The sequence below is a fragment of the Bufo gargarizans genome, chromosome 10, assembly GCF_014858855.1.
Source record: "Bufo gargarizans isolate SCDJY-AF-19 chromosome 10, ASM1485885v1, whole genome shotgun sequence".
In the NCBI taxonomy this organism is placed as follows: domain Eukaryota; kingdom Metazoa; phylum Chordata; class Amphibia; order Anura; family Bufonidae; genus Bufo; species Bufo gargarizans.
In genome coordinates this window covers 104,200,654-104,213,090 of record NC_058089.1, presented here as the reverse complement: position 1 = coordinate 104,213,090, position 12,437 = coordinate 104,200,654, and positions in this window count along the sequence as shown.

Below are 12,437 nucleotides of genomic sequence, written 5' to 3'. Positions count from 1 at the left end.
TTTTTGGCAACAGCAGAGGCCAGGTACAAATGTGGCCAGCCAGGGCCCACTACTGGAGGACGAGGAGGACGAGGATGAGGAGGAGGTGGAGGAGGATGAGGATGAAGCATGGTCACAGCGGGGTGGCACCCAACGCAGCTCGGGTCCATCACTGGTGCGTGGCTGGGGGGAAAGGCAGGACGATGACGATACGCCTCCCACAGAGGACAGCTTGTCCTTACCCCTGGGCAGCCTGGCACACATGAGCGACTACATGCTGCAGTGCCTGCGCAACGACAGCAGAGTTGCCCACATTTTAACCTGTGCGGACTACTGGGTTGCCACCCTGCTGGATCCACGCTACAAAGACAATGTGCCCACCTTACTTCCTGCACTGGAGCGTGATAGGAAGATGCGCGAGTACAAGCGCACGTTGGTAGACGCGCTACTGAGAGCATTCCCAAATGTCACAGGGGAACAAGTGGAAGCCCAAGGCCAAGGCAGAGGAGGAGCAAGAGGTCGCCAAGGCAGCTGTGTCACGGCCAGCTCCTCTGAGGGCAGGGTTAGCATGGCAGAGATGTGGAAAACTTTTGTCAACACGCCACAGCTAACTGCACCACCACCTGATACGCAACGTGTTAGCAGGAGGCAACATTTCACTAACATGGTGGAACAGTACGTGTGCACACCAATCCACGTACTGACTGATGGTTCGGCCCCATTCAACTTCTGGGTCTCTAAATTGTCCACGTGGCCAGAGCTAGCCTTTTATGCCTTGGAGGTGCTGGCCTGCCCGGCAGCCAGCGTTTTGTCTGAACGTGTATTCAGCACGGCAGGGGGCGTCATTACAGACAAACGCAGCCGCCTGTCTACAGCCAATGTGGACAAGCTGACGTTCATAAAAATGAACCAGGCATGGATCCCACAGGACCTGTCCGTCCCTTGTCCAGATTAGACATTAACTACCTCCCCATAACCATATATTATTGGACTCCAGGGCACTTCCTCATTCAATCCTATTTTTATTTTCATTTTACCATTATATTGCGAGGCTACCCAAAGTTGAATGAACCTCTCCTCTGCCTGTGTGCTAGGCCTAAATATATGCCAATGGACTGTTGCAGTGGTGGCTGACATGAAGCCTGATTCTCTGCTATGACATGCAGACTAATTCTCTGCTGACATGAAGCCAGATTGTCTGTTACGGGACCTCTCTCCTCTGCCTGGGTGCTGGGCCTAAATTTATGACAATGGACTGTTGCAGTGGTGGCTGACGTGAAGCCTGATTCTCTGCTATGACATGCAGACTGATTCTCTGCTGACATGAAGCCAGATTGTCTGTTACGGGACCTCTCTGCTCTGCCTGTGTGCTAGGCCTAAATATATGCCAATGGACTGTTGCAGTGGTGGGTGACGTGAAGCCTCATTCTCTGCTATGACATGCAGACTGATTCTCTGCTGACATGAAGCCAGATCGTCTGTTACGGGACCTCTCTGCTCTGCCTGTGTGCTAGGCCTAAATATATGCCAATGGACTGTTGCAGTGGTGGGTGACGTGAAGCCTCATTCTCTGCTATGACATGCAGACTGATTCTCTGCTGTCATGAAGCCAGATTGTCTGTTACGGGACCTCTCTGCTCTGCCTGTGTGCTAGGCCTAAATATATGCCAATGGACTGTTGCAGTGGTGGGTGACGTGAAGCCTCATTCTCTGCTATGACATGCAGACTGATTCTCTGCTGACATGAAGCCAGATTGTCTGTTACGGGACCTCTCTCCTCTGCCTGTGTGCTAGGCCTAAATATATGCCAATGGACTGTTGCAGTGGTGGCTGACGTGAAGCCTCATTCTCTGCTATGACATGCAGACTAATTCTCTGCTGACATGAAGCCAGATTGTCTGTTACGGGACCTCTCTCCTCTGCCTGGGTGCTGGGCCTAAATTTATGACAATGGACTGTTGCAGTGGTGGCTGACGTGAAGCCTGATTCTCTGCTATGACATGCAGACTGATTCTCTGCTGACATGAAGCCAGATCCTCTGTTACGGGACCTCTCTCCTCTGCCTGTGTGTGTGCTGGGCCTAAATATATGCCAATGGACTGTTGCAGTGGTGGCTGACGTGAAGCCTCATTCTCTGCTATGACATGCAGACTGATTCTCTGCTGACATGAAGCCAGATTCTCTGTTACGGGACCTCTCTCCTCTGCCTGTGTGTGTGCTGGGCCTAAATATATGCCAATGGACTGTTGCAGTGGTGGCTGACGTGAAGCCTCATTCTCTGCTATGACATGCAGACTAATTCTCTGCTGACATGAAGACAGATTCTCTGTTACGGGACCTCCCTCCTCTGCCTGGGTGCTGGGCCTAAATATATGCCAATGGACTGTTGCAGTGGTGGCTGACGTGAAGCCTCATTCTCTGCTATGACATGCAGACTAATTCTCTGCTGACATGAAGACAGATTCTCTGTTACGGGACCTCCCTCCTCTGCCTGGGTGCTGGGCCTAAATATATGCCAATGGACTGTTGCAGTGGTGGCTGACGTGAAGCCTCATTCTCTGCTATGACATGCAGACTGATTCTCTGCTGACATGAAGACAGATTCTCTGTTACGGGACCTCTCTCCTCTGCCTGTGTGTGTGCTGGGCCTAAATATATGCCAATGGACTGTTGCAGTGGTGGCTGACGTGAAGCCTCATTCTCTGCTATGACATGCAGACTGATTCTCTGCTGACATGAAGCCAGATTCTCTGTTACGGGACCTCTCTCCTCTGCCTGTGTGTGTGCTGGGCCTAAATATATGCCAATGGACTGTTGCAGTGGTGGCTGACGTGAAGCCTCATTCTCTGCTATGACATGCAGACTGATTCTCTGCTGACATGAAGCCAGATTCTCTGTTACGGGACCTCTCTCCTCTGCCTGTGTGTGTGCTGGGCCTAAATATATGCCAATGGACTGTTGCAGTGGTGGCTGACGTGAAGCCTCATTCTCTGCTATGACATGCAGACTAATTCTCTGCTGACATGAAGACAGATTCTCTGTTACGGGACCTCTCTCCTCTGCCTGTGTGTGTGCTGGGCCTAAATATATGCCAATGGACTGTTGCAGTGGTGGCTGACGTGAAGCCTCATTCTCTGCTATGACATGCAGACTGATTCTCTGCTGACATGAAGCCAGATTCTCTGTTACGGGACCTCTCTCCTCTGCCTGTGTGTGTGCTGGGCCTAAATATATGCCAATGGACTGTTGCAGTGGTGGCTGACGTGAAGCCTGATTCTCTGCTATGACATGCAGACTGATTCTCTGCTGACATGAAGCCAGATTCTCTGTTACGGGACCTCTCTCCTCTGCCTGTGTGTGTGCTGGGCCTAAATATATGCCAATGGACTGTTGCAGTGGTGGCTGACGTGAAGCCTCATTCTCTGCTATGACATGCAGACTAATTCTCTGCTGACATGAAGACAGATTCTCTGTTACGGGACCTCCCTCCTCTGCCTGGGTGCTGGGCCTAAATATATGCCAATGGACTGTTGCAGTGGTGGCTGACGTGAAGCCTCATTCTCTGCTATGACATGCAGACTAATTCTCTGCTGACATGAAGACAGATTCTCTGTTACGGGACCTCTCTCCTCTGCCTGGGTGCCGGGGCCTAAATATCTGAGAATGGACTGTTCCAGTGGTGGGTGACGGGAAGCCAGATTCTCTGCTATGGAACCTCTCTCCAATTGATTTTGGTTAATTTTTATTTATTTAATTTTTATTTTAATTCATTTCCCTATCCACATTTGTTTGCAGGGGATTTACCTACATGTTGCTGCCTTTTGCAGCCCTCTAGCTCTTTCCTGGGCTGTTTTACAGCCTTTTTAGTGCCGAAAAGTTCGGGTCCCCATTGACTTCAATGGGGTTCGGGTTCGGGACGAAGTTCGGATCGGGTTCGGATCCCGAACCCGAACATTTCCGGGATGTTCGGCCGAACTTCTCGAACCCGAACATCCAGGTGTTCGCTCAACTCTACTCCTGAGTAGGATACTGATGTTGGCCAGAGTGTTGGTCACTCGGACCTGGTTTGCTCGATACACTCCAGATATAAATACATGGATAAATCTAATTGTTAAGGTAAAAAATTATGAGAAAATTATGTATAAACAGAGGGAAGCTGAGGAGAAGTGGATTAAGATATGGGGTGGTTGGAGGATTTGATTAGTTGTGTTTAATTTCTTTATTTACAAAGGTTTTATTTTGACGCACCACAGGTAGGGGGGGGGGGAGGGTTTTAGGGAATTGGGGTTGGGGGGAATTGTATCCTTTTTTCTATTTTGTAATGTTTTGATATATTAATTAATAAAGATAATTAAAAAACAAACAAAATCATTTAAATCACTAAAACAGGAAGGTAGCAAGGAAGCATTGAAAAACTATAAGGAAAAAATAGAATATGAAAATGACAAATGAAAGCAGGAAAACTGGAGACAGAGATATTTATTGCAAAAGAGAGTAAAACTAACCTTAAAATGTTCTTCAATTATATAAATGGTAAAAAGTATAAATCTGAAGGTGTTGGTCCTTTACAGAGTGATGAGGGGGTAGTTGCAGAGAGCGATTTTAAAATGTGGAAAACTATTAAAATGCTCCTAGGATTTTCTCAATAGAAGTACAAGCAATGGAGCAGATTTACAAATGTTAGGCAGTGCATACTTTGAGAGTAGAAATTTACGTTAGACAGACTAAAAATGCATCATATTTTTCACAGTGGCTCAGGCTAGATGATAAATATGGTGCACCTTTAGACTGTCTTGTCCATGTTTACCACATACGAATTGACTAACTCTGCTGCAAAAATTTTCATAAAAATTTTGGCCAAATTTTTGTGCCCAATCTCGCATTTTTAGCCAAGCCCCTTCCAGTATGCCAAACCGGTTTCCCACTAAGCCTTTCACCCTTGTCAAATGAGCTGAAAAAAATGTCTAAAACACTTCATAAATGTGATACAAAGCATGTGTACCAGTTTTGTGTGACAAATTGTACCAAAATCCTGGTGCATTTTCCTAAGTCTATCCTCCATTGTGTTTTTAGACATAAAAATGGACACCCATTTCCTGAAAAATAGGCAGACTTAGGCTATGTTCACATTGTGTTTGTTCAGTGTATGTGGTGAGAAATGCTGGGTCCTTTATTATCCCTCTGGCATTGGTCATAGCAAAAAGCATAAATTGAGTAATAGACATGGCCTATGGGCAATGTCTGTTTTTGTATAAAGTCACATGTGTTTGGTTTATTAGTCGTAAGAGATATAAGCTAAGAGAGGATGTGAATAGACCCTTATGTTGGAGCAGTAGATATAGATGAGCAAATTAACTCTTTACAATCCAAATTTGACCAATTTTTTAAATTTTATTCTGATTTGTTAGAATCATCATTCTCTTTGATTTGATTCAGGTAAATTAGAGAGAGAAAGAGAGAGACTCAACATACTTAGATTTTCGTACAATCAAATCCATACGAGATTTGAGTTTCTTGGATGATTTGGACAAATTTAACCTGAAATAAATGTGTTAATCTCTAGTGGTTGGAGAAAATGTTATCCTCTGTGTAAATCAGGGGCATGCTCTCAACTCCCTCAGAAACAGACAGACGTACATAGCAAACCCTCTTGACTTAAGACAACCCCAATTTTCTTTCGTAAAGTTTCTTTGCATGAAGTTCCAGCACTCTTAAATTTGCTACTTTAGAAAATACGGCTTATTCTAGTTATAAAGTTTATTGATCAGCTTTGTGACCAAAATTCATAACGCCTGATAGATGGTTACATCCTCCAGATGTAAACAACATCATAAATTAAAGATTATGGTTGAAAGCTCGAGAAGAATAAACCTATCAAATGCTTATTAATTGCTGCTTATCAAAACAGGCACTTCTAAATTTCAGCTTTCAAATTATTCTCCTGTTACGGGGGGGAGGGGAAGAGGGGTTTTTTATTTATTTTTTTGGCTTAAAGAAAAATTAATGCTTCCTTTACCCAAAAAATATAAAATAAAAATCTCTTTTATAAATTATGTAAAGTGATTTGACTTTCCATCAGTCGTAATACACTCCTCATTTGTTCCGTGTGTTGTGTAAGATTTACAGTGCATGATAGGAGTGGTAATGAAGGCTTATGAATAGCATTAAGGGGGCTTTGAGAATTGTTAATCAGCATAATAGATATTACGCTTGTACAATAAATAAGCATCCTTACAAATCACTACTGTGGAATGATGCATCCAATAAACTAATTATAGTTTTGAATAAACCTATTAATGATGTGACGTGCCACTGAAGCGTGCACAGCTTCTTACTGCAAAGCAACTCAGATTTATTCAAGAGGAAACCAACATCTCTTAAGTTCAGAATTAATTGAAAATTGTCTAGCTAATAGGGTTTTTGTTCAGGCCATCCTCCTACTTTTATTTTCTTTTTCAAAGTTGAAATATATTAAAGGGGAAGAATACCATAAGGACCTCAAATAGTCAAGCAAAAATATAACCGGCGAGCAAAAGAACATGACCTAGATGAAAAGAGTGATTACCGTATGTACAGTCAAAATTCAAGCATTCAAAGATCTTTTAATTCCGGTCAAATGAATTTGGACTACGGATTCAGTGAAATCAGACCCAAAATGGATTTACCAGAATTCACTACCTACAAAAGAATAGAAAAGAAGAAAGCTAACTTCACATTTTAGATCTACATTGGCTGATAATGCAATGTGTATGGAGACCTTCTGGCTTTCCGTTAATGGCCCATGTAGGGGAAAAGAAGGGTCAGGTTGGATTTCAGCATACCCTATCCCTTGGTCCTGAAGGAGGCAATGGATTATTCTATTCTAGTCTTAGGGTATTTTCGGACTCTTTGCAGTGTCCATTTGTTATAAAGAAGAAGAAAAGTGTTCCTGGAAACACAAGCTTATCACGCTGGCTTAGTTAACAATTTGCCAAGCTTGTGTTAACAGAAAATTACCTGCTGTTTAAATCACTTTTTTAAGTTATACTTATTATTTTTTTATGTTTGTTGTTGCTGTTTTTAACCCCTTTAGGACACAGCCTTATTTCACCTTAAGGACCAGGCCATTTTTTTGCAAATCTGACCAGTGTCACTTTATGTGGTGATAACTTTACTTAGGCTACTTTCACACTTGCGTTCAGAGCGGATCCGTCTGAGACGGATCCGCTCATATAATGCAGACGGATCCGTCTGCATTATATTGTTAAAAAATTTCTAAGTGTGAAAGTAGCCTCAGACGGATCCGTCCAGACTTTCAATGTAAAGTCAATGGGGGACCGATCCGTTTGAAGATTGAGCCATAGTGTGTCATCTTCAAACGGATCTGTCCCCATTGACTTACATTGTAAGTCTGGACGGATCCGCACGCCTCTGCACGACCAGGCGGACACCCGAACGCTGCAAGCAGCGTTCAGGTGTCCGCCTGCTGAGCAGAGCGGAGGCTGAACGCTGCCAGACTGATGCATTCTGAGCGGATCCGCATCCACTCAGAATGCATTAGGGCAGTACGGATGCGTTCGGGGACGCTTGTGAGCCCCTTCAAATGGAGCTCACAAGCGGACACCCGAACGCTAGTGTGAAAGTGGCCTTACCCAGTCCATTCTGAGACAGTTTTTTCCTCACATATTGTACTTCATGACACTGGTAAAATTTAGTAGAAAATAAAAAATCGTTTTTATTTATAAAAAAATACAAAATGTACCAAAATTTTGGAAATTTTAGCAAATTTCTAAATTTCAATTTCTCTACTTCTACAATACACAGTAATAACTCCAAAAATAGTTATTAATTTACATACCTCATATGTCTACTTCATGTTTGGATAATTTTGGGAATGATATTTTATTTTTTGGGGATGTTACAAGGCTTAGAAGTTTAGAAGCAAATCTTAAAAATTTTCAGAAATTTTCAAAAACACAAATTTTAGGGACCAGTTCAGGTCTGAAGTCACTTTGCGAGGCTTACATAATAGAAACCACCCAAAAATGACCCCATTCTATAAACTACACTCCTTAAGGTATTCAAAAATGATTTTACAAACTTTGTTAACCCTTTAGGTGTTCCACAAGAATTAATGAAAAATAAAGATACAATTTCAAAATTTAACTTTTTTGGCAGATTTTCCATTTTAATTTTTTTTTCCAGTTACAAAACAAGGGTTAACAGCCAAACAAAACTCAATATTTATGGCCCTAATTCTGTAGTTTACAGAAACACCCCATATGTGGTCGTAAACTGCTGTATGGGCACACGGCAGGGCGCAGAAGGAAAGGAATGCCATACGGTTTTTGGAAGGCAGGTTTTGCTGGACTGTTTTTTTTTTTACACCATGTCTCATTTGAAGCCCCCTGATGCAACCCTAGAGTAGAAACTCCATAAAAGTGACTCCATCTAATAAACTACACCCCTCAAGGTATTAAAAACTGATTTTACAAATGTCGTTAACCCTTTAGGTGTTCCACAAGAGTTATTGGCAAATGGAGATTAAATTGAAGCCCCCCCTAATGCACCCCTAGAGTAGAAACTCCAAAAAAGTGACCCCATTTAAAAAAAACTACGGGATAGTGTGGCAGTATTGTTGTTACTAGTTTAGGGTACATATGATTTTTGGTTGCTCTATATTACACTTTTTGTAATAGCACCATTTTTATTTTTTGTTATTTACAATATTCATCTGACAGGTTAAATCATTTGATATTTTTATAGACCAGGTTGTCATGGATGCGGCGATACCTAATATGTATACTTATTTTAATTTATGTAAGTTTTACACAAATTTCTTTTTTTTAAACAAAAAAAAATTATGTTTTAGTGTTTCCATAGTCTGAGAGCCATAATTTTTTCAGTTTTTGGGCGATAACCTTGGGTAAGGTATGATTTTCGCGGGATGAGATGACGGTTCTATTGGCACTATTTTGGGGTGCGTGTGACTTTTTGATCGCTTGCTATTAAACTTTTTGTGATGTAAGGTGACAAAAAATTGCTTTTTTTACACCGCTTTTATTTTTAATTTTTTACAGTATTCACTTAAGGGGTTAGGTCATGTGATATTTTTATAGAGCAAGTTATTACGGACGCTGCGATACCTAATATGCATACTTTTTTATATTATGTAAGTTTTACACAATAAATTATTTTTTTAAACAAAAAAAAAAAATGTTTTAGTGTTTCCATAGTCGGAGAGCCATAATTTTTTCAGTTTTTGGGCGATTACCTTGGGTAGAGTATGATTTTTGCGGGATGAGATGACAGTTTTATTGGCACTATTTTGGGGTGCATGTGACTTTTTGATCGCTTGCTATTACACTTTTTGTGATGTAAGGTGACAAAAAATGGCATTTTTTAAACCGTTTTTATTTAAATTTTTTTACGGTATTCATCTGAGGGGTTAGGTCATGTGATATTTTTTAGAGCAAGTTATTACGGATGCTGCGATACCTAATATGTATACTCTTTTTTATTTATGTAAGTTTTACACAATGATTTCTTTTTTGAAACAAAAAAAATCATGTTTTAGTGTTTCCATAGTCTGAGAGCTATAATTTTTTCAGTTTTTGGGCGTTTACCTTGGGTAGGGTAGAATTTTTGCGGGATGAGATGATGGTTTTAGTGGCTCTATTTTGGGGTGCATGTGACTTTTTGATCGCTTGCTATTACACTTTTTGTGATGTAAGGTGACAAAAAATTGCTTTTTTTACACCGTTTTTATTTTAATTTCTTTAAGGTGTTCATCTGAGGGGTTAGGTCATGTGATATTTTTATAGAGCAAGTTATTACGGATGCTGCAATACCTAATATGTATACTTCTATTTAATTTATGTAAGTTTTACACAATGATTTATTTTTTTAAACAAAAAAAAAATGATGTTTTAGTGTTTCCATAGTGTGAGAGCCATAATTTTTTCAGTTTTTGGGCGTTTACCTTGGGTAGGGTATGATTTTTGCGGGATGAGATGACGGTTTTACTGGCACTATTTTGTGGTGCGTGTAACTTTTTGATCGCTTGCTATTACACTTTTTGTGATGTAAGGTGACAAAAAATTGTTTGATTCGCACAGTTTTTATTTATATTTTTTTAAGGTGTTCATCTGAGGAGTTAGGTCATGTGATATTTTTATAGAGCCGGTCGAAATGGACGCGGAGATACCTAATATGTACACTTTTTTTTATTTATGTAAGTTTTAGACAATAACAGCTTTTTTTAAAACAAAAAAAATTATGTTTTAGTGTCTCCATATTCTTAACCATAGTTTTTTTTGGGCGATTGTCTCAGGTAGGGGCTCATTTTTGCGGGATTAGATTGGTGCTATTTTGTTGGGCAAACACCTTTTTGATCGCTTGCTGTTGTACTTTTTGTGATGTAAGGTGACAAAAAAATGGTTTATTTAGCACAGTTTTTATTTTTTATTTTTTACGGTGTTCATCTGAGGGGTTAGGTCATGTGATATTTTTATAGAGCCGGTCAATACAGACGCGGTGATACCTAATATGTATACTTTTTTTCCCTATTTTTTACCAATTTTTTATTTATTTTTATTTGGGTAAAATGACATTTTTGTTTATTTTTACTTGAAACTTTAAATTTTTTTGGGGGAAAACTTTATTTTTTCAACTTTTTTTTTCTTCATTTTTTGTCCTACTTTGGGACTTGAACTTTTGGGGGTCTAATCCTTTACAATGCATTCCAATCCTTCTGTATCGGCCTGTGAGATCCAGGGGCTGGATATCACATGCACGTCAGAGGAAGGCAGTACGATGCCTTTCTTAGGCATCGTGCTGCCTTCCATGCCATCAACCCGACAGCCGCATGGGGACCTGATGGCACCGCCAATCGCCGCTGCAAACCGCAGGTGAAGCCACAAACCACAGGTCTGAATTGACCTGCAGTTTGCGGCGATCGCAGACGTGGGGGGGTCACACTGGACCCCCCCCCGCGCATTTTGCCAAGGTGCCTGCTCAATGATTTGAGCAGGCACCTTGTTCCGATCACCGCCCGCCGGCGGCAGTGATTGGAAATACACAAGACGTACCCATACGCCCTGTGTCCTTAAGTATCAGGACATCAGGGCGTACCGGTACGCCCTGTGCCATGAAGAGGTTAATTTTACATGTATTCCATATATTTAAACAAAAAAAGGTAAAATCCTGTGACCCACAGGTCACAGAGCATGCTAGAAAACTCTCCTATAGAAGTCAATGAGGTCCCCTTCTGTCTATTGCGTCTATGGACCATGGGGGTTGCCATAAAGCAATTTTCTTAATGCTTTGTAAATGCTGTTAAGAATAGCTAAGGCAGGATGTCCGCCCCCATAATCATGTTCAGAAAAATAGAATAAAAAAATCTACAATCAGAAAATAAGAACAGATTAGATGAAAATGGATGTGTGCCACTATCTGGTTTTAACTGGCAGGTAGAATTTTTGCTCACACGTTTAAAGAGGACCTTTCACCGATTATGACACTGTGAACTAAGAATACAGACATGGAGAGCGGCGCCCGGGGATCTCACTGCACGTACCTTTTATCCCCGGGCGCCGCTCCGTTCTCCTGCTATGCCCTCCGGTATCTCCGGTCACTAAGTTATGGTAGGCCCTTGTTCTGCTGTAGCGCTGGCCAATCGCATTGCAGAGCTCACAGCCTGGGAGAAAATAACCTCCCAGGCTATGAGGTCTGTGCTGCGATTGGCCAGCGCTACAGCAGAACAAGGGAAGACTCCGCCTACCATAACTTAGTGACTGAAATATCCGCCTACTATAACTTAGTGGCCGGAGATACCGGAGGGCATAGCGGGAGAACGGAGCGGCGCCCGGGGATAATAGTAAGTGCAGTGAGATCCCCGGGCGCCGCTCTCCATGTCTGTATACTTAGTTCACAGTGTAATAATCGGTGACAGGTCCTCTTTAAGTTAAGTTGGTATCGAGTTACACTGATGGGATAATACATTAACCCACTGATCGGTATATCCCACGATAGCTCTTAATGTGCATGTCAAATCGGCTACCATTAACCCAATCAAGGCCAAAAGAGTGCCTTTTTTGATCTTGGATGAACCGTGCAAAACATAGTGTGAAAGTAGCCTTATGTAGTCCCTAAACCTTCAATAGATGTCAGCCTTATGATATCTTTTCTTAATAACTACCTCATGTTTGACCAAATGTGCATGCCCTTTCAATGGGGAAAGGTAATAAGCATCAGATAGTTGGTGATGCTGAACCTTTAGACTAAGATTACACTGAGAGTTACATTGGTAATACTGAGACCTCTCAGCTCCATTTCAAATAATTCCCTCAGCAAGAGGAAGCAACTAAAATGATGAAGAGTGCTATCGATCTGACCAGTATTATGTGCAGAGTGCATGCAGGAGGCATGAAGAGCAGGAAGTCTGAGAAAAGTAACTTCAACCAATAGGAGAGGAGCAG